General features: G+C 36.0%; 1 protein-coding gene across 2 annotated transcripts in view; it reads left to right on the forward strand.

Moving 5' to 3' along the window:
* The window catches only part of pde1a (phosphodiesterase 1A, calmodulin-dependent), a 103,705-nt gene that overhangs the window by 41,713 nt on the left and 34,149 nt on the right, over positions 1–27,843 (forward strand). The gene's annotated exons all lie outside the window — the stretch shown is intronic.

Consider the following 27,843-nt stretch of genomic DNA (forward strand, 5'->3'; position numbering starts at 1 on the left):
TAAATCATGTATAAATATAAAAATGTATATGCACACGCAAATATTTCTTAAATATATATATGCATGTGTGTGTGTTTGTGTATTTATACATAATTATTATAAACAGTACACCTACATATATTATGTAAACATAAAAATGTATTCTGCCAACGATTAGTCGCAACTAAAACTTTTATTTTTAGAAAAACTTTTATTCTGCAAACCAAGACACAACTAATCATTTGCAGAATAAAAGTTTTGTTTACATAATATATGTGAGTGTGCTGTGTATAATAATTATGTATATATAAATACACAATCATACATTTATAATTTTAAAGAAAACATATTATATATAAATATAAAAATGTATATGCACATGCAAATAGTTCCTAAATATATACATGCATGTGTGTGTGTATTTATACATAATTCATAAACACAGTACACCCACATATATTATGTAAACAAAAACATTTATTCTGTAAACGATTAGACGCACCTAAAATTTTTATTTTTAGAAAACCTTTTATTTTTAGAAAAACTTGTATTCTGCAAACAAGTGGTCACAAATAATAATTTGCAGAATAAAAGTTTTGTTTGCATAATATAAGTGAGTGTACTGTGTATAATAATTATGTATATATAAATACACACTTGTACATATATAATTTTAAGGAAAATATATTATATATAAATATAAAAATCTATATACACATGCAAACATTTATACATGCATGTGTGTATGTGTATTTATACATAATTAATAAACACAGTACACCCACATATATTATGTAAACAAAACTTTTATTTTGCAAACAATTAGTCAAAACTGTTATTCTGCAAACGATTAGTCGCAACTAATCGTTTACAGAATAATTGTTTACAGAATAAAATATACATAATATATGTGGGTCTACTGTGTATAATAATTATATATATATATAAATAAATAAAGTTTTTCGTGACTATAACACCACTTTCCTTGAATCATGTTGATAAATACACACTCATGCATATATAATTTCAAGGAAAACATATTATATAGAAATATAAAAATCTATATACACATGCAGATATTTCTTAAATATATACATGCATGTGTGTGTGTATTTATACTTAATTATTATACACAGTACACCCACATATATTATGTAAACAAAAACTTTTATTCTGCAAACAATTAGTCGCGATTAGGCAGCCCTAGTTTCAAGACTCACTTAATCTCACTTGTCTTGTCTGAAATCAGAAAATGATTATCAAAAATATCTCTGGACCAGATTTTTAAGGCTGTTGTCCCGTGCATTGGTTTTATAGTTGTAAATCAACTATTATCTAATTTAGTTTCGTTTATTTCTCTTAAGAAACCCTTAGTTGAACAACATCACAAAACAACATCTCAATAAAGTCTCCCGAGCCATGAAAGAGCACACTCGGGGCAATAACATTTGCTCCTGGTAGATCCAAAACATGATGTTCCCATGGGCACTTTTACTCTTATCGGCTTCTAGTCTGATATCAGCTTCAGTGAGTTTCAAAGGAATGGGAGCAAAATACCCTTCACTAAACGTCCCCGTCTAATGCGGTTACACAGTCATTAGAGGCAGAACATTAAGCTGTGGTTCATTGCTTTGGTCTGTTGTTTCAAGCAGGTTGCTAATCACTTTCTTGCATGTAAAACAGATGCAGATGTGCAACAGGTACTTTTGCATGCTTTAGTAAGGGAGCAGGGGAAATGTCACTGTTTACCAATTTCAAAGCAGAGCTTTAGGTTTCTCTTTTCATGAGCATTAGAAATCATTCATTCTGTTTTAAAACCTGCCCTGTCTATTGCTTATAGATGGTTTCAGCAGCAATAACATAAACAAAAGGCTTTTGTGGACTAAACGCAACTTCCGGTAGACTTCCACATAATCAATAACAACAGAGTCATTTTATAGCAGTTTTTTCTGATAACATGGGAAGTAAATTACATTCCTTCATATATATGTAATGCATATCAACTATTACACTGAGCTAACGTTACTGTGTAAAATAAATGTATATAATGTTCACTACAGGCCCTTTAATTCTTGCCTGACTGTCAAACTTCTTGGCACAGTTGTGATCCATGCTCGTCGTCTCCCCTTGTCTATAGCAAACCAAAACATTTTATTTTCGACAAGGTATTTGTTTCAGAGATCAACCAGTCAGAACAATAAATGTAATACAGACCGGAAGTTTACTCCAGTTCAGGGGACGCACAAAAGCCAAAAATGGCATACACCAAAAAATATTAAGACTTATAAAACAAAGCAATTTTCCCTTTATAAATCACACAGATCACCTGCAAGTGTGAGTACATGAATCATCCTCAGATCCCACCCTGCAAGCTAGTATTGTAGCTCTCGAGACCAGTCTTGGTCTCAAGACCACTTTTTAAAGGTCTTGGTCTCGCCTTGGAATCGACAGCATTTTTACTCGGTCTCGTCTCGGTCTCAGACAAAGAGGACTCGGATTTTTATTTCAAGACCGGTCAAGACCACAACTGATGGCACACTGCAAAAAATTATTTTCAAGAAAAAAATTCTTTTTTTTGTCTTGTTTTCAGTAAAAATATCAAAAAATTCTTGAATTAAGATGCTTTTTCTTGATAAACAAAACGACCCAAGAAAATAAGTCTAGTTTTTAGATCAAAAATATCAAATTGTGCATAAAACAAGCAAAAAAATCTGCCAATAGGGTAAGCAAATTTTTCTTGAATTTTTCTTGAATTTAGTGTTTAAGAATAAGGTTTAAGATTTTTTTTCTTATCCCAATGGCAGATTTTTATGCTTGTTTTATTCACAAAATCACTTAAATTTAATATTTTTGGTCTAAAAACTAGACTTTTTTTCTTGGGTCGTTTTGCTCATCAAGAAAAAGCATCTTAATATAAGAATTTTTAGATATTTTTACTGAAAACAAGACAAAAATACTAAGAATTTCTTTTCTTGAAAATCATTTTTGCAGTGCACATCACAACTTTATTTTTTATCATTCATTTTATGCAGTTTATTCAGGTTTGGCATATGATGTTTGCATTGTTTAAGCATTGTTTAAGTTTCTCCCAATGACAACTTTTTCTAATTTTATTACTAAAAACCCCTGTATTGTGTTAAGTGGATGGCAAGCCATGGAAAGACAGTTCAGAATAAATGGTTAAGTTGATTTCAGCTCTTCAGTGTTTGTTCACTTTTATTTGCTTATAGACAAAGATAAATTCCCACATATCTGCAATGCCTTTGATTATTTTATCAACTTCTCTGATGGCACACACACACACATGCACGCATGCACACACAGACAAGAAGTGCCTAATCATATGCATATTCCACATTTTATCATAAGTGTTTTAATGCAGTGATTTGCAATGGTCTTGGTCTTGACTTGGTCTTGGCCTGTCTTGGTCTTGATCTTGACTCGGTCTCGACCCTTTAAAGTCTTGGTCTTGTCTCGGTCTCGGCCTGTCTTGGTCTTGGTCATTACTTGGTCTTGGTTTAGGTGGTCTTGACTACAACACTACTGCAAGCCCATTCTCCTATTAAGTTTGTTTTTTATAGATCACAACCTTTGCGTGGGAAGTGGCGTATGCACGTTTTCAGCCCCGTTTTGTGCATACGCACGCTTCATAAATGAGGCCCCAGGTGCTTAACTGAGGCAACGCGCATGCGGCCAATGAAATCGTCTATACTTAAGGGCGGCATCACACAGAAACATGATTCACAGATGGTTTCAGTAGATTTCAGAGTTATTTTTAAAACAGAAGTCTCTATTTTTTCCTTTGTTCTACTTTTTTTGTCAGCCGAACCCCGTTGACTTTAATTATACTTGAAGAACCCCCTAAGATTTAATACCCCTGAAGTTAATATTTCAATAATTTAATTGCAGCCAATTTTATCTATTTTAAAGTTTTTATCAGTAGATTTTTACATAGTTTTTATTATTATTGAACTTCTTCTGGTAATTTTCTTTAATTGGTAGATAAAACGCATCTGTCCATTTTGCATGAGTTTTCAGTTTTCTGATTTATTGTAGTGTTGTGTAATGGTCACATGACATGCAGATTAAACAAATAAAATATATATTTTTGTTAGGAGGCGTTTTATTTAGATGCTTAACTTCCACAAACCCCAATTTTGAAAACTCTGTTCTAGAAGAAACAGTCTGTCACTTTTTTAAAATGCAGTATGAAATTAAAACAACTTAGTTATGCAAGTCAATTCAACCTACTATTTTAAGTTTGCCTTGTGATTAGTTGACATAACTTATAAAAAACAACTTGACATTGTTTAAAGGCGGGGTGCATGATCTCTAAAAGCCAATGTTGACATTTGAAATCACCTAAACAAACACGCCCCTACTCCAATAGAATCTGGACCTTCTTTTGATAGACCCGCCCCACACATACGCAACCCAGCAATGATGTTGGTTAGTAGACACGCCCCTTACTGCTGATTGGCTACAAGTGTGTGTTTAGTACTTGGCCCGACTCCCTTTTCCAAAGCGTTTTTCAAAAATTATGCAGCCTGCCTTTTACTTAATTTGTTAAAGGTGCAGTGTGTAAATTTTAGCGGCATCTAGTGGTGAGGTTGCAAATTGCAACCAACGGCTCAGTCCACTTCTCACCTCTCGCTTGAAAACACTCAGAGATGCTACACTAGCCACCACTGGACAAACATGTCATCATCGGACACAACTAAGTAAAAAAGGGCTTTTTTTGTCCGTTAAGGGCTTTTGTAGAAACATGGCGGCACAAAATGGCGACTTCCATGTAAGGGGACCCTCAGCGTATGTAGATAAAAATGTCTCATTCTAAGGTAATAAACACATAACGATTCATCATGAAAGGTCTTCATACACCCCTGATAATATAGTTTTGTATATTATGTTGCATTTCTGTCAAGATATCCTTCTAAAAATTACACACTGCACCTTTAAGTAATAAATATATGTTGATTTGATATTATTTTTTACAGTGTATGTGGTACTCTAAGTTTTGTTGTGTTAATGTCTCGTTTCATAGTTGCAAAACATTTTGTGACAAACAATTGTTGCTCTTGGTTTTGTGATATGTCTGGTACTGACCTCTTTATTGAGAGGTCAATAAAGTCTTGGGAAGAACCTCTGAGAAATACAATTGGGGATCAGTCCTTACCAGAACATCAAACATCAGTTGACCTCACACGTTTACGAAGAGTAAAGACAGGGATGTAATATAATTGTCAAGCAGACCCTAAAAAGTGAGCTAGAAACAAAACATATCAAATTGCATTTTTAGGCAACATTTTTCTGGTGCCAAGGGAAAACAGTGCTGTGCATTTTTTTGAGCTGACATCTTGGTGTTGTAAGTTCATTACAAAGAAGAATTGAATTACCGGTAAATACTTAATTTGACATGTTTTTCCTTACTTTGTTAATTGATATAGATCTAAAGTGAGTTTTATTACCAACAACGAACAAATACATTATTATTTTACTGTCTGTGGTAAATAATGGGTAGTCTTCCTATCATTGACCAGCTCACATAAAAAAAGCAAGGTACAAATGTTGTAACTGGGGTGGGCTACACTTTTATACCCAAAATGTGCACATTGGTACCTAAAAAGTACATATATAACTATACCAAAATGGCACATATTGGGACATTTTTAAAGGTCACATTCTTTCTGATCCCATTTATTAAACCCTAGTTAGTTTATAATGTTGCTATAATAGCATAAATAATTCCTGTAAAATGATAAAGCCCAAAGTTCACCGCCAGGCGATATATTTTCTTTAACAGAATTACCCTTTCAAACTTTTTAACTAAACTCCGCCCACAGGAATATAGGGCTCCAGACTGCCACCAAATGGGGGCATTTTGCCACCAAAATTTGAGAGTGTAGCACTGAATTTTACATCCAGTTGCACATGTGCGACCAGTAAATTGACCTTTTTTTGAGATATGACACTGAATTTGAAAACAGCACATTGTACTTTCTGTATCTATCATTAAAGTTTTTATTAGTAATACAGTGGAAATTAGTAGAAATGTGAATATTTGGATAGCATGTTGATTAACAGTGTGTGCCCCTAAATTTTCTGGTTGCGCCCCTAAAATTTTCAGTTGGGGGCCACTGTGCTCCTAGTGAAAAAAATTAGTCTGGAGCCCTGGAATACGTCAGTCGCCAGCTAAGTTAACGGCAAGCTAAGCTGCAATCGAATCACAACACACTTAACAAACTACACAATCAGAACTCATTACATATTTCTGAAAGAGGGACTTCATAAAACAAAGAAGACATAAGATTGTTTTAAAATAAGTAAATTGTGTGGAAAAATCCTATGTTTTTTACACATGAAACCTGAAGAAATGTTATATTGTGCACTGTAAACACAATCAAAGCTTCAAAAACACAGAAAGAACGGGACCTTTAAAGGTACCATCCCAGTGACAACTTTTGTACCTTTTTTCTGAGAGTGTACAGTACTGTTTTTTTATCAAGGTTTTTATATATGTGGTTCATCCAACCAGATTTTCCAGTCTGAATGATCCATTTTACTGCATGTTTTTTACACATGACTACCCGCTGGCAGGAAAGCCTGCATGGTGTGGCTATGAATACAGATTACCATTACAGTTATGAAACCTGCATACATGAAACATTTGTTTGTAACAGAAAACAGCTGTGGATGTTTTTGAGTGGTGGATAACATGTTATCCAGTATGACAGAGGAGTATAGAGTTGCATAACAAATACTATTACATTGCAAAATATTCCCTGTTTGAAGAGTGGAATGCAATCGATGAACTGAAAATGCAGCTTAGCTTGAAACCAAACCATGCAGAATGTAAAGAGCTCATCATGTGTTTATAAGAGTTTGTTTTACCTCTTTGATCAATTATGTACGCTTGTTGCCTCAAACCTCTAAAACATCAGCCAAGTATAAAGTGGTGTAGTTTTTGCTTTTAAGCCAACATTGTCTTGGCCAAGATGTGAAAGTTTAGACAGAATATGTATATATATATATATATATAACCTACAGCTATGTAAAAATTACAATCATTTCTACATCTATTGTGATTGTTTCAGGCAAGTTTCTGTTGAATTCCAACAAAAGCAAATTTCAGGAGTGACAATAAAGTCACCGAACAGCAAGTAAAAGACGAGAACACATGAAATATGTGATAAAAAAAGGATTATTTTATCAAATATTTATTATCGAAATGTTTATTAAATACATGTAAAAACATTGGTATTGTGTTTTGTAAAACTGAATTTGAACTTGTTTACTATGCAGTATTAACCCCCGTTTCAGTTTTCAGTAATATATATACACTCACCTAAAGGATTATTAGGAACACCTGTTCAATTTCTCATTAATGCAATCAACCAATCACATGGCAGTTGCTTCAATCCATTTAGGGGTGTGGTCCTGGTCAAGACAATCTCGTGAACTCCAAACTGAATGTCAGAGTGGGAAAGAAAGGTGATTTAAGCAATTTTGAGCGTGGCATGGTTGTTGGTGCCAGACGGGCCGGTCTGAGTATTTCACAATCTTCTCAGTTACTGGGATTTTCACGCATAACCATTTCTAGGGTTTACAAAGAATAATGGTGTATAAAGGGAAAAACATCCAGTATGCGGCAGTCCTGTGGGCGAAAATGCCTTGTTGATGCTAGAGGTCAGAGGAGAATGGGCCGACTGATTCAAGCTGATAGAAGAGCAACTTTGTCTGAAATAACTAGGGATGTCCCGATCAGGTTTTTTTGCCCTCGAGTCCGAGTCATTTGATTTTGAGTATCTGCCGATACCGAGTCCCGATCCGATACTTCTATAATACATAAACAAAAAAGAATAAAGAAGAGCGAAAAAACAGAACCAGTCCAGGATGTTCCTTATGTCATGCCGCACGCATTGCTGTTTCTGTGTGGAGTCAAAAGAGTCTAACTCTGTGCCAGCGCATAACTACAGATGTGTTAAAAAATAATGAATATATAGTATATATGTTCAGGGGTTAAATTGGGGTTTGTTTTGTGGGGAGGCTCTGTTTTGAGGGAGGGTTCGAGGGGTAACATGTTTAATCCTGATGACAGCAAAGCCACTGGGTGTGTTTCAATTACATTTTGTATCTCTGATAGGATTTTATAAGTTTCGGTTTTAAAGCTGTGCCACATGTTGACCCAAACTTTAAAACCTGAACTTTAAATTATGCAAATCTATGAGTCTGACACCCTATATGCATTTGGTGCACATGTCATTATGCACAATTGATCAAACTTTGAATGAAGTTATAAGACTTAACCTCCTTGACTCATTCTAGGCATAAGATAGGCTACCCAAAAAGACTCAATTAACAAGAAAAACAACACACTGATTCAGCAATATATCTTATAAATTAGCCATAGAGATTCCCTAAGCTGGTCAGCAGATAGTTATAAAATACCTATAGTTAGGTCGTGATTCATTTGTATAATCAAAATACATTATTTTATTAAACTATACAATCAGTTGTATCCAGTTATCTAGTTAACATTTTGTAATGAGATGAGTGACATGGCTATACATACTTTTAATACTTTGTTTCTAGACTTCTATTAAGTTTTTTCGACATGGACACCATTCTTACCTCTCTCTCTCTCTCTCTCTCTCTCTCTCTCTCTCTCTCTCTCTCATCTCTACTGTAATGTCAAATGATCCTGCGCGAATGCGCGTTCTTGAGGTTCTGAGTGAGACGCGGAACTGCGTCTGAGCACATGTTGACAATAACGATCAACGCGTCGTTTAAATGAGCGGAAAAAAGGCGGTTTTGTCGTGGGTTCCTTGCACGCACAAGTGTGAAGCCTATGAATGAAAGCACGTCAATAGGCTTGTTCGACTTCATGCGGCGCCGCAACAATCGACAGCCGGATGACGTCAAACTACCGCGAGAGTGATCCGCAAAATCATATCTCGCGGAACTTTGACGTCATGCAGCACCACAAGAACCGGCAGCCGGATGAAGTCGAACAAGCCTATTCTCTTCAGTTCACACGCACCAGCGCAGCGCGTACACTGGCGCGGAGCAGAGCAGGAACTTGATGGATTTTAAACCCTGCATATGTATCCGAGTCCTGATCGGGAGGTAACGTCCGATTCCGATCGAGTCTGAAACCACGTGATCGGGGCCGATTTCCGATCACGTGATCGGATCGGAACATCCCTAGAAATAACCACTCGTTACAACTGAGGTATGCAGCAAAGCATTTGTGAAGCCACAACACACACAACCTTGAGGCGGATGGGCTACAACAGCAGAAGACACCACCAGGTACCACTCCTCTGCTCTACAAATAGGAAAATGGGCTACAATTTACACAAACTCACCAAAATTGGACAGTTGAAGACTGGATTTCTGTTGAGACATTCAGATGGTAGAGTCAGAATTTGGCGTAAACAGAATGAGAACGTGGATCCATCATGTCTTGTTACCACTGTGCAGGCTGGTGGTGGTGGTGTAATGGTTTGGGGGATCTTTTCTTGGCACACTTTAGGACCCTTAGTGCCAATTGGGCATCATTTAAATGCCACGGCCTACCTGAGCATTGTTTCTGACCATGTCTATCCCTTTATGACCACCACGTACCCATCCTCCGATGGCTACTTCCAGCAGTATAATGCACTATGTCACAAAGCTCGAATAATTTCAAATTGGTTTCTTGAACATGACAATGAGTTCACTGTACTAAAATGCCCCCCACAGTCACCACATCTCAACCCAATAGAGCATATTTGGGATGTGGTGGAACGGGAACTTCGTGTCATGGATGTGCATCCACAAATCTCCATCAACTGCAAGATGCTATCCTATCAATACGGGCCAACATTTCTAAAGAACCTTGTTGAATCAATGCCATGTAGAATTAAGGCAGTTCTGAAGGTGACAGGGGTCCAACACAGTAATAGTATGGTTTTCCTAATAATCCTTTAGGTGAGTGTATATAACACAATTGATTGCACCCACTGAGTTCTATAGTATTTGTTTTCCTGCAATGGAAGTCAATGGTTAAATCATAAATCAAAATATCTTTGTCTGTGTTCAGCAGAATGAAGAAATGTATACAGGTTTAGAACAACATGAGTCATTTTTGGGTGAACGATCCCTATCCCCAGACTTTTTGACATCCCCATGTTCCCATTTTGTTTTTGTAAGGATTGTACCTATGATGTAATACTGTTTGCATTTAGTGAGTATTGCAGCTCAGATTCAATATCCTATCATCTGCGGTTCTGTTCTAAGAACATGCAGTACAAACACTGGTGTCAAGAAATCTGTCTGCCACAAAAAGTCAGCACAGCTTTCAGGGGAAAACTTTGGCCCATAGTTCAGAAATGTTGCTCATCAAAGCCAGTAAAAATGAGCAGTTTAATGAAAACACAATCATAAACGGGCCTCATTTACCCCAGGAGAGCTGATTGTGTATTCATCATCGGGGAGAGTCAGCTTTCAAAGCATTGACCTCAACACGCATCCATTAACATTTCTGACTCCTTTCTGAAAGAAAAGTAGTGTTTTTTTAGAGCAGAAAATAGCTTGAATGTAATATATCATGTGACTTAGTGTCATGCTAAGATTAAACTTCACTTGTGGTCAAGGATTAAAATATATTGCCTCACTAAGCTGTCACAACCGTTTTATGAAGTTTATTTATGAATTTGAGTCGGTGGTTTCAGTGATTTATGAAACTGCTGATAATAATGTGTTGAGTCAATGATTGGTCTTGTGTGTAAATGGATATGAATAATATTTCTGCTGATATATCAGACTTGAATTGTTTGTCATATTAATATCACTGTCAGATTAGCTTACTTTTCCTCTGTAAATACTGGAGTTTTACTAGCCTTATGTGCATACAGTAAATAAGTCAAATTGTTCACCGGCATAAATGTTGTCATTGATTTACCAAATTCATACATTAGTTTATAGTTGATTGATAATCAGTAAAAATAAGCTTCTGAGTTCTTTTTTTTTAATCCTACATTCCTCTAACTAAGCATGTTATGCTTAGGCAGATATTTCTATGCATTAATGCTCTATGCATTTGGCAGATATTTCTTTCCCAGGCATTCAAGCTATACATTTTTATTGCATGAGTTTATGTGTTCGCTGGTGGTCAGACCTATGACATTAGTAATGATAACACAATGCAACTCATTTAAAACTCATTAAACATTAAAGGGATAGTTTGGCCAAAAATGATATTAAACCCATGATTTACTCACCCCCAAGCTGTCCGAGTTGCATATGTCCATTGTTTTTCAGACAAACACATTTTCGGATATTTTAGAAAATGTTTTAGATCTTTCATGTAATGTTATGGGGTCCACGACCTTCAAGTCCAAAAAAGTGCGTCCATCCTTCAAAAAATAATTCCAAACGGCTCCAGGATGATAAACAAAGGTCTTCTGAGGGTAATCCGCGCGGTGTTATTGTAGAAATATCCATATTTAAAACTTTATTAACGAAAATAAATACCTTCTGGTAGCGCCGCCATCTTAGACTCCTCTGTATTCAGGAGAGAGTATTAGCGTAGTGTACGCATTTTTTTTAGTGACGTATGACAAATTCGGAGGGCGGGGGCACAGAGCAGCAGCAGAGTAGCCTCCGTAGGCTGCGTAAGCTCTCATCCTGAATGCGGACGCGACTAAGATGGCGGCGCTATACCGGAAGGTATTTATTTACGTTAATAAAGTTTTAAATATGGATATTTCTACAACAACACCGCACGGATTACCCTCAGAAGACCTTTGTTTATCATCCTGGAGCCGTTTGGATTTATTTTGTGAAGGATGGACGCACTTTTTTTGGACTTGAAGGTCGTGGACCCCGTAACATTACATTTAATCAACTGAAAGATCTAAAACATTTTCTTAAATATCCGAAAATGTGTTTGTCTGAAAAACGATGGACATATGCAACTCGGACAGCTTGGGGGTGAGTAAATCATGGGTTTAATATCATTTTTGGCCGAACTGAACTATCCCTTTAATATGTTTATATCATAATACATTTTGTTGTTGCAAGTAGTTTTAATGTATTATAGGTCCAGTGGAGACCTGTAGTTGTTGTCTGACATCCTTTAGTCATTTTAGTGGTGTTCACTTTGAATCAATGAATCATTGTTTTTTTAAAGAATCTCTTATGTAAACAAATGGTTTTTAATCAGTTTTAGTCCACTGAAATCTCTCCATTTGTAAGTGTTTAACTGTTTTAGTGGCTTTCATCTGCCTTCAAAGACACATTAGCTCACAGTGTTCAGGCTATGGTTGACTTTTTTCTGAAACTTTGTTAAAGTTATGTCCAACAGCAAAATGTGTTGTTATCATTTGTAGGTACATTTTTTGGCCCAAAATTTATTTGGTTTCTAGTAGGGATGCACCGAAACCGAATACCGAATCCTACTCGCATCCTTATTCCATTACAGGGCTCGCAAAATTTCAAAATCCCTGGTAGCCCTTCGGGCAGGAACTCTTCAGTTTTTGGTAGCCCGAAATTTTGCCAATACAAAGCCAATAGTTTTCCATGTAAACCAACTGTTCCTGCTCATCCCCACACCAGATATACCCACCATTTAAAAGTGATTCAGTGGGTCACAAAACTCACAGTTTGGATCATCCAGTTAGAGATTGGATCATTTTTTCGATCAGAATAACAGGGGCTACTGTCGCTTTAAGAGCACAGAGTCACTCTCTTCACTGCCCGTACAATCTATATCACTTTAACTTATATTATGTTCCGGGTCAATTTGACCCGTTTTGATTTTTAAGCTGTCGGATAAACCAGTTAACCTGTGATTTTATTCTTGAAATTTTCTGACTTTTTCTCATTTATGGCCATGAACATGCATGCAAAGTTTAGACATGCTGATATTTTTTGAAGTGTACCAAAATAATTTTGTAACGATTTTGAGGTTCGCGGGTCAATTTGACCCGCATTTTGTTTTGTTTTGCATTTTTGTTTTAGTGTTTGTTGTTATATTGGTGTTTTACTATCCTGAAATGGGGGTAAAAATGCTTCTCCTCACTATTTTGAGTACTGAAAAAGACTTTTACAGACACAGATGGTAAAAGTGAGCTATAATTTCTGTTTACAGTGTATATGAAATACTACTTAAGTTTCAGTTTTCCTCCAGAAATTTTGTAACTTTTTCTCATTCAGGACCATGAACATGCATGCAAAGTTAGGATACACTGATGTGTTTAGAAGTGTTTTTTTTTAGCACAAATAATGATTTTTGGTACGATTTTGATGTTCGTGGGTCAATTTGACCCATATTTGTTTGTTCCAAGGCAACTGTATAGACACAAATTAAATACATTTATTGCGTATATTTTGGTGTTTTACTACCCTGGAAAGGGAAAAGTGAGCTTTTCCTCACTATTTTCAGTACTGATAAAGACTTCCTCAGACACAGAAAAGTAAATGTGAACTATCATTTCTATTTTCAATGTATATGAAATACTATGTAAAGCAGATGAATTCAGACCCACAGTAAATCCAGAGGTGAATACAGGTGATGCCAGCTGTGCCCCACAAAACATGACACCAAAATAAGCACCATTTGTGTAAAATGCAAGAGGTCAGAAAGCACATGCTTGATGTGTGCACATCATGTAAACAGTGATTTCTTGAAGTTGTACAATGAGCCTCAAGAACAAAAGATGAGCCTGTTTAGAAAAATAAAAACTTAATTTAATTTCACAGCAATATTAAATTGTTCATTTAGGATGTCTTAAACATAGGTATGTTAAAAAAACATGTTGAATTAAAATTTAAAATGTTAAATGTTGCAACAGTTTTTGTGCAACATTTGTTAAAACAAACATGTTAAAAATTGTGGTTAAATGCATTTTTTTAAATCTTACTTTTTAATTTTAAGTGTTAATAATGTGTGACAAAGACTGATACTAAAATGGTTCTGTTCATACCTAATCCCTTCTTGTTTTTCATAATGTGATATTTAAGGAATTGCATTGAATCCAATGCGGGTCAATTTGACCCGCTCCATCAAAATCGTCACAAAAATCGAACACAATACAAGGGTTAAAGCTTGCTGCGAGAGATTTAATTTTCTTACTTGAGGATAGTAATGACTGACAGGATGAAGTTGGAGGATTTGCACAAAAATCCATGACAAATCAGTGCGGATTGCTTCCTGTACTGCGGCTTCGCCCGATCGCGAAAGTGAAAGTAAAACTTGAGCGCGCGCTCAAACGCAATTTAAATACCCAATGCCTGAATTTCATGCACCACAATTACCCATCCAAATCTGTGAGAGGATACATAAGCATTTAAATATATTTTTTCCTCCCTATAAGTCAAGATAGCCCGATGGGCAGGGCGGGGATGCATTTTGATAGCCCGACTGCAAAGCACAATGAAAGCGATGCGATGCATTAGTTTTTCCAGGTGCGTCCACAAAATGTGAAATGCCCCTAAGGCTCACCGGGAAAAAAAACACTTATCTCCACGTCAACACCTGATGAGTGTAATCAACGGCAGGGTGACGTCGACCAGTGTAGTGCAAGCTTAGGGTTCGGTTCGGTGGAAAAAAAATCTAAGATTCGGCCGAACCCGAACACCGTCAAAAATCCCAGTATTCGGCCGAATCCGAATCCTGGATTCGGTGCATCCCTAGTTTTTAGTCAAACGGTTCTGCTTTCATTACATATGACAGTGCAACAAAGCATCTAAGTGGCTGTTTACATTCACAAAATTTTGTCAATCTGACTGATTTTAATTCGATTGAAGGTTACCACAATACATGTACCCTAAACATTGCAATCTGACTAAAATGTTTGTTTACATGTACATTCTATATGAATGCAAATGCACAACCAGGGTTGCCAGATTTGCATATGAGAACCCTCCAAATGGACCTTCAAAACTAGACCAAAAGCATCCCAATGACTATTCACACCCCAAATAATAACTAATCAACAAAATCCTGTAATCTTTAACCCACATAACTGGTGGAAACAGTTTAAACAATATCTCAAATCTGAACTCGAAAAAAGCAGAGGACTTGGCAACGGCCCACAGTATCTATCACTGAGTATACACTTTATCTCTGGATAAAAGTCAAAGTTAAGTTGGCAAAATTGTTAGAAAAGTTGTTCACATTTTTGGAAAAAGAACAATGCTATTGTATTGCTTTATAGCTTTATGAAATGCTAAAGAATTAATAGCACATGACCCCATTACCTTAATAATGCGTGTTGCTATTGCCTTGCTATTGCATGTTTCTGTGATGAGAATCAAGTGAGAGACGTAAATATAAGACATGAACTTAGGCACAAATGTTCTGCGCATGTGCACAATGTATTTTTGTATCTGATTGAGAAAATACCACGATTCACGCGTTTACATGCATACTTTTCTCTTGCTGATCAGATCGAACTACACCACCCCTTCTATACGTTAGAAATTTGCATCCCATCTTATTGATTAAGGTGTTTACATGAAGGCTTTTCTATACAATTGAGCAATCAGATTATTTGGTTGCATGTAAACGTAGCTAGTGCATTGTGAATTGCATTTACAGTTTAGTTTTCTCAACTGTCCAGTAAAGACATAGACATCTCCTGCGGGGTGGGATTTCCATGTTAGCTGTTTATTTAAAGGGTAAGATGTTTAAGAGAGGTCAATACATCAGTGTGCTTTGTGCTGCCAAAACAGGACTACACCAATGTTAGTTTTGAGTTTAGGGCTTCTGCTTCACTGCCACAAATGGGAACCCAAGAGGTTAGTTTACTACACAGTGTAAACCAACCTGCTCTGCAGCCGGCCGTTGGGATGTGCGTATGGTACTTTGAGCTTGGTGGAGATGAGATCTGTGAAGAAAAAGATGTTTGTTTAAGAAAAGCTCTGCTTGGCTGAAGGAATAGGTCCCTGGCATTGCATATTACTGCAAACTGCTTATGTCAACCTGGCTTTAGCAAACCATTAGAGCAACTGAAGTCCTCTAGTAAAACCCATACCGTCAATACCAAGTACAATTTGTGCTCATGCATGGCCCCCATTCTTTTGACAATCCCACCTTTGTTGTAATCGCAAAATTTTATATTCAGATATAATAAGAAATTACATTGCAAATGAAACAAAGAAGGAAAAGTTTATAAAAGTCAGTTTCAATCTGTATAGAGACAAAGTAGCGTCTATACACTTACTAACATCTTTCATTGTGTTCTGCAAAAGACAGAAATGTTGTAAAGGTTTGGAAAGATGAGAGAGGGTGTAAATAAAACAGTAGCTTACCTAAAAATGAAAATTTAAAGGTAAGTGCCTGCAGCGAGGTGTCTTGGTGTAAATACACTCTTAAAAAATAAAGGTGCTTCATGGTGCCATTGAAGAGGGGTTTTCATGCGTTTTTGTAGGGCTGCATAACAATTAATTGCAACTTATCGTTTGTAGAATAAAAAGTTTTGTGTGTATTGTGTATAATTGTTATATATATATAAGTACAAACATTTGCATATATATATCTAAGAAATATTTACATGTGTATATACATTTTATGTTATACAACTTAATGTATATGTTTTTTTTCTCTTAAAATTATACGCTGATTGCATTGTGCATTTCCAAAGTGTTTTTCAAAAATCATGCACCCCACCTTTAAAAAGTAGTTTGTAAAAAAATTCCCTAATTCCTAAACAAATTACAGTTCATTTTTTCATTGCACCTTTTTACATTTAGGATTTAATTGTGGCTAATTCATTGTTTTTCATCAAGCCAGAAATCCCCTAAAAGTTCCTCACGGACCACCAGGGGTTTGCTAACCCTATAGGAAACCTTGCAATAGAAAAAGAGAATCTTTAACATCTAAAAAGCATTTCTGTTTAAAATAGTTTTCTTTTGTAGTTAAAAAGGAAGAAATGTGAAAGGAAAGAAGTGAAGGAAGAAATGGTTTTGCTATGATCCTTTGGCTGATTCTTTAAAGAATCGAAAAAATGGTTCTTCCATGGCATTGTTTTCTTTTAAGCACCTTTATTTTTAACAGTGTACATCGAGATACTCACAATAGGTTATTTAATATGAGATTCTGAATGTCCAGACTGGAGAACTGCCAAGATGCCTGCAAACGCTCATAGTTAGACCTGAACACCATTACTGACAGTGTGAATGTAATCTGTTAAAAGGTGCATGATATACAGCGCCACCGCGCAAAGGTTTCCCCAACATTACAGCCAAAAATAGCCTGGACCGCATGTGAGCCAAGACCTGTCAAATGAGCATTACAGCCTGTAAGGCTTTTTGTTATTGTGGTTCTGTTATATGTGCAGATATAAATCAAATGATGGTGGGGTGTTTCTTTTTTGTTTTTTATAAAACGAATACTAATTATATAAAGGATCACTCTACTTTTATTAAAGGGGACAGAGAATGAAAAACCATTTTTACCTTGTCTTTGTTGAATAATGGTAGTCTACCCACATTCACAAACATACAAAAAGTGGTAGACATGCTAAACATCTCAGTCTCATAGAAATTCCTCTTTTAGAAACTTCAGCCAGAAAACGGCCCAATCTGAAAAACCGATGCTTATGACATCACAGGCATCACTGCCCCTCCACTTTAAAATAATTGGCTACATTTTTTGAGTGGCAGCAAAGTCAGCCAATCAGTAATGAGATTGCAAGTTAAGCCAGTAGGGGGAGCCAAATAGGTGCAAAACCACTTGTTTAAAATCCCCCACCCTAATAGAGCTATCTGAGAGAGGTTTTTAGGAAGCTTCTAAGGCATTACAGACCCAAACAAAACATTTTTTGTCTACATGTCACATCACAGAACAGAACAAGGATAAATACCCCGTTCAATCATTCTATGTCACCTTTAAAGAGCTCCTATAGTCCGATTTACGATTCATCATTTCCTTTGGTGTGTTTTGGTACATGTTAAAAATTATTTTAGCATTGCACTGTGAGCGAATCCTTCAAACATGGTAAGGAGCGTCATATTTCCAGTTGATGTCAGAGGTATTCAGGCAAATCACAACGTACAGATTAGCTGGCCAATCAGGGACACAGAGCTTTTCAAATCCATGAGTTTTGTACAAAATCAGTGTGTGTCAGGAATAGAGGGAAATCTGGAGCTACAAAAAAATTAAGGTACATGGAAACTAATGTGTTTTTTGAAACATAAACGACGCAAACATATTGTATATTATACCAAATACACAAAATAATTTGTTTTTAAGCAATGTTATTAAAAAATTCCTATAATTTACTCACCTCCATGTCATCCAAGATGTTTATGTCTGTCTTTGTTCAATCGAAAATAATTTTTTTTTTTTTTTAAGGATATCTTACAGAATTTTTTTTCTTATAGTGGACTTTAGTTTATGGTTGCAATGCAGCTTTAATGTGCTTTTAACAATCTCAGCTAAGGCATAAGGGTCTTCTCGCTGTCAGTAAGGGGTAACAAGTACTTATTTTTTGGCAAAAATGATGATCGTTTTGCTAGATAACATCCTTATGCCTCAGTTGGGATCATTTAGTGCCCTCTGAAGCTGCATTATAACTGCAATATTAAACTGTAAACTGTTGAGGTCCACTTAAGTCCATTATATGGAGAAAAAGTTTCCTAATTAATTAAGGAAGCTAATTAAGTTAAGTTAATTTCAAAGAAAGACATTGAATGACATGGGAAGGAGTAAATTATCAGATTATTTGTTTATGAGTATTGATTATTTGAAAGTGAAATATTCCTTTAATTAGGTTGGAGATATGTAAATGAGTTATCAATAAGAATTTATTGTTTATTATTTAAGAAATTAATATTCACTATTCATACTTTTTTTACCGAGCCCCTAAGGTGACATTGGAGTAAAAAAATCTATAGTTTAGTTTCATTTGCTCACGTGAAACTTTCATGTGCTCACGCGAAACTTTCACGTGCGCGCGCGATAGCTTCACGTGAGCATGCGAAACTAAACTTTAAAAAAAAATTCTGCACATGAAGGTTTCGTGTGAGCATAGTGCTGGGCGATAATTCGATAACGATAATTTTACCGATATAAACTTTTCCGATAAAACGATAAGGGAAGTTCGATAAGTGATCGATAATGTTTACGCACTGTGCGTAATGTTGCGCGAGCACTTCCGGATGCGGCACGCACTCTTGGTTTACAATCACAGTGTCAGTTAGACTTGAAGGAGTGGAAGATGAGGCAAGTTATTCATTTATTAGTAGAGACCTATGATTTTCGCGATGCGGATAACGCGGACGGAATCACGGAATCCAAATGCGCGGAAACATTTTCTTGTGTGTAATGTTGGACGCGCAACAGGGTTCGTCAAACACAGCAGACACAATAGGTGCAGTATACTGTAGCCTACTTTCATTCAGCGTCCGCCTTGCGTCCGCACAGCTTTGAAAGTATATTTACAGGACATTCACAAATTCAGGAAACTGAGGAAAAGCAGCAGATCCACCACTGCAGTGAATACAGTGTTTGCGTATGTGCGCTCCCACAGCAACATGACACTCTTGACATCCATTTATCAGCGTGTATAGCTCGTATATGTATAACACACGCGTGATCACTGAACTAAGTTTTCTTTCTTGTTTAAGTGAACATAAACAGCTGTTACTCAGTATATTGAAACTTAAAGCAGTCTGTCTTGGGTCTTAAAGTGACAGTAGTCTGCTGCTTTTGTGTCAGAAATGTGTTGATTTCATAACAAATAGATTTACATTTAATACAGATGCATTAAAACAAGATTTTAGTATTTGTATTTGTCATGTTCTGAATAAAAAGTAGTTTAAAACCATTATTAACTGTCTGTTTTTTACAATTTTCATTCAGGAGCAAAAATCTGCCTTTAAATTTGACAGGAGTAAAGATTTGTTATTTATCATGATAATTATCGATATCGACTGATATGGAAAACATTTTCTCGATAATTTTTTGGGTCATATCGCCCAGCCCTATGTGAGCACATGACATTTTCACGTGAGCACATGAAACTAAACTTTATTTAATTTTTGCTCCATGTCCCCTTAGGGGCTCCATACTTTTTCACTGCTTTTCTACATTAAAACATGATGACCATTCACTTCCTTCGGCGCCTACAGTATGTTCACCATTAGCCTCTATAAATACATTTGGTATGCACTGTTGGCCTCAATAGAGGACAATTTGTGACAATATTTTCCCTGTTGCTGAGTGATTTTCTGGAAGTGAAAATTTAGCAGTGGGATATCTGTGACATCAGAGAACACATCCATATTTTTGTATAACGAAAAAAAATAAATGGGACGGGAAGCTGATGTGCACCCTGCACGTTTCAGATGCAAAACTTCCCCCAAATCAAAGCTCTTGTTGTTTACATTCCCTCATGTCATGTCAGACCTGTGTGTTGAATTTGTCTTTTTTCTATACAGCGCAAGTGTATGGAGAGTTGAGAGGCTGTAAGGACATCTCCATAATCCTTTTACAAAATATTTCAAAGAACTAGTGCACTGAAACCATGTTGTAGCACTGAAAAAGGTTTTTTTTTAACAAAAAAATACCATGGTCACCATTCATTGGATAAGGCGGTTTAATTTTTAACACATCCTCTTTAACTGTTGTCAGGGTAGCGAGTGGTCCTCTGGGTGCCATCTTGGCTGGGTGAGGAATTTCGAACTGTCTGAGAGGTTGGCTGGATGTCTTGCCTATTTTCCATCACTGGGCCTTTGCTGGGACCCTAGAGGTTTGGTCTGGAGCCCAGTGACGGCAGCGGCCCTGACATTAGGACATTTACATGTCCCATGGCAAACTAATGGGAAAATGGATGAGGTTGATATTTCTCTCTGTGCCTGATGCCCTACTGGCTTGCTGATCTCGAGTCGTTTTACAATATGTGTCCTGGTCTTTGAAACCCCAGCTCAGATTGTTTCCTACATAAAATCATCCCACATAAGAATTTTTTTTTGAAAATATAACCTTGATATCTTTAAAGAGCACCTATTTCATTGCTAAAAAAACAACATTGTGTATTTGTTATAATACAATGTGTTTACGTGGTTTATGGTTAAAAAACGAATTTTTTTCCACATACGTACATTTTTGTAGCTCCAGATTTCCCTGTCTTCCTGAAACGCACAGATTTTGTACAAAACGGTCCCTGATTGGCCAGCTAACCTGCACGTTGTGATTGGCCTGAATACCTCAGACGGAAATGTGACGCTCCTTACCATGTTTGAAAGATTCGCTTACAATGTAATGCTAACAGGAGTTAACTTACAGGCTTTGAGACAAAGCGGGATGAATTATGATAATGTCGGTCTTGTCTACATCACCAATCCCAGGAAGTAAACTGTTGCCTACAATCCGTGTGTTTGTTGTAGTCCAAGAAAAGAGATTTACGTTGGAGACGATAACTCCCGTAACATGTACTAATACACACTTAGACACCAAAGTAAATGTAAAAACTTGAATCGGACCATTGGTGCTTTTTAATATTAACTGAGTAAGGTCATGTCAAAGATTGGAATCAACATGAAATCAATAAGTGAAATCAAACTTCGATGTCCTTTATCTCATTAAATAATAACATTTATATTAGCATTATTTCAATTCATTATGACATCCATATGATGTATAAATGTGTATGAGTACAGTCATACTGTATGCACAAATATAACAATATAGTCACATTTTTTTCAAAGCAACTTGCAAATGTGAATTGTTTCACACAACTAAATCCTAGCTATTTTGCAACTCAATATATCTGCCATCTCTACCTTCGCTTTCCGACTCCTGGGCTTTCTCACGCACCGCATGAGCCTACGCTGGCCCTGTAGACCCTTTCAGAGATTGTATTTTTTTCTACAAACTATAATCTGACCGTGGCGGATACACTGTGGGCTATGTTAAGCCTCTGTGGATCTAGATTTGGAAAATAAGGACCCACCCACTGGCCCTGATCTTTGGAGCAGGGGTGGAGATGTTTTAAACAGGTCTCATAGGAGCAGTTAGACCGGAGGACAGAGGACCAAGCTACCCTGTGGTATAAGTAGCCTGGACGTCTCTCGGCTCAGTTTAGTGCATATGTTTTTGCTTCTGGGAGGCCTGCTGCAGACGTAAAGCAGTGAAGGCATGTTTTATCCGGCTTCTTTTAGATGCTTATTTTTATTTTTTTTACCCTCACGGCAGTCTGGAGACCCTCACTAAGACATTGTGTCAGGGGCCATGGAAAGTCTCCAAAAATACAGTCAGAATAAGTGCCTAAATTGGGTCAATTGTGCTTAAACTACAGGAGAGCCTTTCAACGATTTGAAAATATTTCATCTCTTGTGCTTTTATAGGGTAGTTCTTGCCTAATTATGACACAGATAGTTAAGCCTTTAATATAGAGTTGTAAGAACTGCATTTTTGGTTGGCAGCTGTGAACAACTTACAGTAAGGGGGTAACACTTTACTTGAAGGGGTGTGCATAAGACTGACATGACACTTTCATTATCATGACATGACACGTGTAGTAGATTTTATGCACATTTATGACAACTGTCATTTTTAATGCAAAGATTTGACATTGTTTGAGATGTCTTTGTTATGACAACTTGACAATTAACCAATACATCATAACTTGTCATAAATGTGTCATAAACATGACATAGCAGAATAATTATCAAACTTAAGAAACTATCTAGCTTTATGGGTTAACATTACATTAAACTGTTATTTAAATGTCATAAGTGTTGATACTTTGTCCAATAGTTTTATAACAGCATCATGAATATTTTTCTTGACCTCAACTAAAGTGCTACAAATTGAACTTGCCATTAAAATGTCATTAGTAGTGCTGCCTCACGATTAGTCGCGACTAATCGTTTTCAGAATAAAAGTTTTTTACAAAATATATGTGTACTGTGTATAATACTTATGTGTATACAAATACACACACATACATGTATAATTTTAAGAAAAAATGTATTTATTTAATCAATATTTATATTTATATATAATATTAATTATATATAAATATAAACATGTATATACGCATGCAAATGTTTCTTAATTATATACATGCGTGCGTGTGTGTGTGTGTGTGTGCGTGCGTGCGTGCGTGTGTGTGTGTGTGTGTGTGTGTGTGTGTGTGTGTGTACCTGGTAATTATCACGTTGTGGGGACCCCATAAAAGATAGGAATACCAGTGTTTTTGTGACCTTGTGGGGACATTTTGATGTCCCCATGAGGAAACAAGCTTATAAATCAAACAAGATGATGTTTATTGAAAATCTTAGGTACAAGAAAGGTTTTTGTGATGGTTGGGGTTAGGGAATGGGGCAGGTAAGGGGAATAGAATATACAGTTTGTATGGTATAAAATGCATTACGTCTATGGAATGTCCCCACAAAACATGGAAACCAGAATGTGTGTGTGTGTGTGTACAGTACACACACATATATTATGTAAACAAAAACTTTTATTCTGCAAACGATTAGTCGCGACTAATCGTGAGGCAGCACTAGTCATTAAGTATGAATACACTGTCAAATAATTTTAAATACCTTCAAAAACGCATCAGACATGTCAAAAGATTATACTTAAATTTATGTATGTGTTAAGTATAATCAATACATAAAAAACTGACTAACAGAGATCTTGTTCTTCCTTACACAGAGGGTTCTGAAATTTTCTGACATTTAATCATTTAATTTCCAAAATGCAATAAAATATAATTTTATCAATTTTAATAAGTATTATTATTGCTATTATTGTTGTTGTTATTATGATTATTGTTATGATTATTATTATAACTGGATGATTGATTTTGTTTCTCTTACACCTGGTGGAAAATTAAAAAAAGCATTATGAACTAAAGAATATTCATGATGCTGTTATAAAACTATTTGACTATTTAAGTATTAACACTTAATGACATTTTAATGACAAATTATATTTGTACCACTGTAGTTGAGGCAAGAAAAATATTAATGACGCTGTTATAAAACTAACACTTAATGACATTTTAATAACAAATATATTTGTATCACTGGTAAAAAGTGGTCAGTTATGTTGTCTTGGTTATGTCAAGTTGACAAGTTATGATGTATTGGTTTATGTCTAGTTGTCATAACAAAGACATCTCAATCAAGGTAATCTTTGCATTAAAAATGACATAATTGAACGAATGACACTTAATGACAGTTGTCATAAACATGCGTAAAAAAATCTCCTTCATGTTCCTGACACGTGCCATGTCATGATTCTGAACTAAAGAATTAAAAAATATATTTTTTTATTCATGCATTTTGCAGACGCTTTAATCCAAAGCGACTTACAAGGTATACATTATATCAGAATGCGTGTTCCTCAGGATTGAACCCACAACCTTTTGTGCTGCTAACGCAATGCTCTGCCCACTGAGCTACAGAAACACATATTTTTGATATGAAAGAACGACTCTGTATTAAATATGCAACATGATAAGCTCATATGTCAAATAAAGTTGTAACAACAGAATAGCACAGCTGTAAATGTGAAAAATGTCAAATAAAAGATTAAAGCGAGACCTAAGAACACATTGAAAAAAACGAATACGTAATCTGGCAAAGCAGCAGATGTCTTACGTTCAGCTTTCTTACTGTTTTTAATGTTAAACACACTTAGCTTTGACAGACTTCATGTGAACAGCTGTTGTGCGTACACTGATTTGTTGTGATGTGCTGGAAGTTTTGGATGCTGTTACAAACGTGTGTTGTCATATGTTAAATACAGATGAAATAATCGGCACTATTTCAAGGTTACTTGTCAGATGTTAGGGAATTTGTATCATGTTAACGCCTTTATATAAAAGGTCACATTTTTTTGATTCCATTGAACAGCATGTGGGTGATTCTCACGAAAACTTGGTTTTAAGAATGTCAAGCATGAAAATGTAAAAATTGCTTAAATTTACTTTTTTTCCCACCAGACATTGAAAAACAAAGTCTGGAGTAAATGGGAACATTAATTTAAACACTTTTACTTATCATTTAACACTTTTTGTAACATAATTTAAAAAATTAGTCCTAAAAAATCTCATTACCGCAACAGTCAGAAAACATCAACACTGACATATTTTCAAAATGACATGACAAACCTGAAAGAACATAATTTGGAGATTCTGCACATGCATTTAAAATCAAAGTATTATGCTTCTATTAATTAAATTAACATTTAATAAGCATCTGTTGCGGTAATGATAATCAAAATGTCGTGTAAGCATTCTGACAAGACAATATTTCAAATTAACTGTAAAAAATGTATCTTACCTGGTAGCCATCTTGAAGTAACTGGTCCATGTGCTTGGTCACTCAAAATCAAACTTTATTAAAATTCTGTATGTGTGCTTAAACTGTTCTCAAAAAGTGTTGCAGAGGATGAGAACATCAGGCATGGACACATAATTTTCCTAATTTTTCTTCATTATTATTATACATGAATATTCAGTAAATATTTTTTCTGTCATCTAAAGTAGTCTAGCAAAACATCCATTTATTTTTTTTCTAAATATTTTTGTGTTAATTTGATTAAATTACAACATAACGCATGTTCAAACACAGTCGGACACATTGCGGTAATGAGAATTTCAGCAGAAAATTAGATAAAATTGACAAATTATAAATTCTTAAGTTGAAATCACACATTGTGCAAGGTAGAACACAGTATTGTGTTAATTCTGATGCTTTTTAATATTACTATATTACACATTTTATAGCTAAAATCATTAGTGCCTTGGTGTTTCAATGGTTTCGTGAGAATCACCCATGTGATGTTCTTTAAAACGATATCAAAGGATGCTGTAAGAACATTATCCCTGATCTTTCATCAGGTTTTGCTCAGACTTGTGGAGTCCATGCCAGCTCGAATGCACGCCATCACTAAAACAAACCAAATATGAAGAAATTATGAATGTCAGAAAACGGTCCAGACTTTCTGTATTTGTTTAATGCTTAAAAGTTAATAACAGACAAACACTTTAATCAGTATGTAAGATATTAAAGATCCCCTCACAGTGCAATAAGGGATTGACCTACTCTGTCTTATCATGTTTTGGAAAGTTCTTCTCTCTTGAGGCTTGTGCGATCATTTTACACACTGTGATGTTTTGTGTGACTTTGTGTTTGTGTGTGATAAAAAAAGTTTGAGCAATCATATTTTATTACCCAGGTACTCATTCACGGGCAAGCAAAGTTAAGGGTCACTGCTGGGCATTGTAAATGAAGTTTGTTGTCTAGGACGAGTGCCACCCGCAATGTTTTTAAAACCCTTATCATCAATCTCCTGCCTTTTTCCATTGCCACTCACTTCAGAGTCAGATGGAGTCCATCTCACACGCTTTTACTAAAAATAGATACTGATAGTTTGTCGTAAGTTCATTGCTTGCTGTCCTTACCCTTCTACTGAAGAAGGAACACAAATGCAATAGTATCTAATGTGCTTGTTTATCTTTTAAATTGACTTTGAAATGTGATGTTTAAGGGCCAGAGATTTAATAACAGCGCAAACCATCTATTGGCTTTAAAAAACTAGGTCAGGTTTTATGCTCTCAGTTTGTGACACCACAGAGAAATGTGATATGTGAAAAATGTAAACCACCCAGCCAAATTTGAATGATAAAAAACGGCAAATAAACAAAATCAGTTATCACAATCTTGAAAAAACAGGCTGCTCTCAGACACTGGGGGCGTGTCCGCTGTCACCTCTTAGACCACGCCCACTTGTGAGAAAGCTACCATAGTCTCTCTACAGTATACTTTCAGATACTGCTGCAACCTAAATGGATGTTCGCGATTGTGTTTGGGGCGGGGCCATGATCTGTGGCCCCAGTACATCATTGAGCCACCGTTTTAGCCCCGCCCTAAATTATCCTTAACACAGAAATGTGGAAAAACTGATTAACGTTGTAACTCCACAAATCAGCAATACATTTCTTCTAACATTTATCATGTGTTTAGAAACAATTCTCTGAAATGTATTTTATACAGACTTTAAAGGGGACATATCATGAAAATCTGACTTTTCCATGTTTAAGTGCTATAATTGGGTCCCCAGTGCTTCTGTCAACCTAGAAAATGTAAAAAATATCAACCCAGTAACTCTGCAAGTATTTGAAAAAAATAGGTCATTGAAATTTGGCTCCCCTTGTGATGTCAGAAGGGGATAATACCGCCCCTTAATCTGCACTATCCAATCACGGCACTGCAATTAAGTACAAAGATCAGCTCATTTGCATTTAAAAGGACACACCCAAAATACTCACACCTACAAAGTGGTCATTTTAAAGGAATAGTCTACTCATTTTCAATATTAAGCTATGTTATTACCTTAACTAAGAAAAGTTGATACATCCCTCTATCATCTTAGTGCGTGCACGTAAGCGCTGGGGCGCCCTGCGACACTTCGATAGCATTTAGCTTTGCCCCATTCATTCAATGGTACAACTCAGAGATAAAGTTAGAAGTGACCAAACACATCAACGTTTTTCTTATTTAAGACGAGTAGTTATACGAGCAAGTTTGGTGGTACAAAATAAAACGTAGCGCTTTTCTAAGCGGATTTAAAAGAGGAACTATATTGTATGGCGTAATAGCACTTTTGGGAGTACTTCAACTCGCCTGAAAAATCCGCTCCCCTTCTCCCTCTCATAATGGGAGAGGGAGGGTGTTACTGCGCCGAGTCGAAGTACTCCCAAAAGTGCTGTTCCGTCATACAATATAGTTCCTCTATTAAATCCGCTTAGAAAAGCGCTACGTTTTATTTTGTACCACCAAACTTGCTCGTATAACTACTCGTCTTAAATAGGAAAAACGTTGATGTGTTTGGTCACTTCTAACTTTATCTCT

The sequence above is a fragment of the Paramisgurnus dabryanus genome, chromosome 15, assembly GCF_030506205.2.
Source record: "Paramisgurnus dabryanus chromosome 15, PD_genome_1.1, whole genome shotgun sequence".
In the NCBI taxonomy this organism is placed as follows: Eukaryota; Metazoa; Chordata; class Actinopteri; order Cypriniformes; family Cobitidae; genus Paramisgurnus; species Paramisgurnus dabryanus.